The sequence below is a fragment of the Penaeus monodon genome, chromosome 21 (genome assembly GCF_015228065.2).
Source record: "Penaeus monodon isolate SGIC_2016 chromosome 21, NSTDA_Pmon_1, whole genome shotgun sequence".
Lineage (NCBI taxonomy): Eukaryota > Metazoa > Arthropoda > Malacostraca > Decapoda > Penaeidae > Penaeus > Penaeus monodon.
The window spans coordinates 11067781-11068332 of NC_051406.1; the positions used below are offsets into that span (position 1 = coordinate 11067781).

A 552-nucleotide genomic window follows, 5' to 3' on the forward strand; every position below is an offset into this window, starting at 1 on the left:
GGTGTTTAAGGAGTTTAAGGGGTGGGTGAGGGTGGTTTAGGGAGGTTGAAGGATGGGTGAGGGTGGTTAAGGAGGTTTAAGGGTGGGTGAGGGTGGTTTAAGGAGGTTAAGGGGTGGGGAGGGTGTTTTAAGGCGGTTTAAAGGGTGTGAGGGTGGTTTAAGGGAGGTTTAAGGGTGGGTGAGGGTGGTTTAAGGGAGGTTTACGGGTTGGGTGAGGGTGGTTTAAGGAGGTTAAGGGGTGGGTGAGGGTGGTTTAAGGGAGTTTAAGGGGTGCGAGGGTGGTTTAAGGGAGGTTTAAGGGGTGGGTGAGGTGGTTTAAGGGAGGTTGAAGGGATGGGTGAGGGGTTTAAGGGAGGTTTAAGGGGTGGGTGAGGGTGGTTTAAGGGAGGTTTAAGGGATGGGTGAGGGTGGTTTAAGGGAGGTTTAAGGGGTGGGTGAGGGTGGTTTAAGGGAGGTTTAAGGGGTGGGTGAGGGTGGTTTAAGGGAGGTTTAAGGGGTGGGTGAGGGTGGTTTAAGGGAGGTTTAAGGGGTGGGTGAGGGTGGTTTAAGGGT

General features: G+C 53.4%; 1 protein-coding gene across 1 annotated transcript in view; it reads left to right on the forward strand.

Annotated features, from left to right (window-relative positions):
* LOC119586220 (ovochymase-1-like) overlaps window positions 1–552 on the forward strand; it is a gene marked incomplete in the record, with an annotated part of 21689 nt that overhangs the window by 8096 nt on the left and 13041 nt on the right.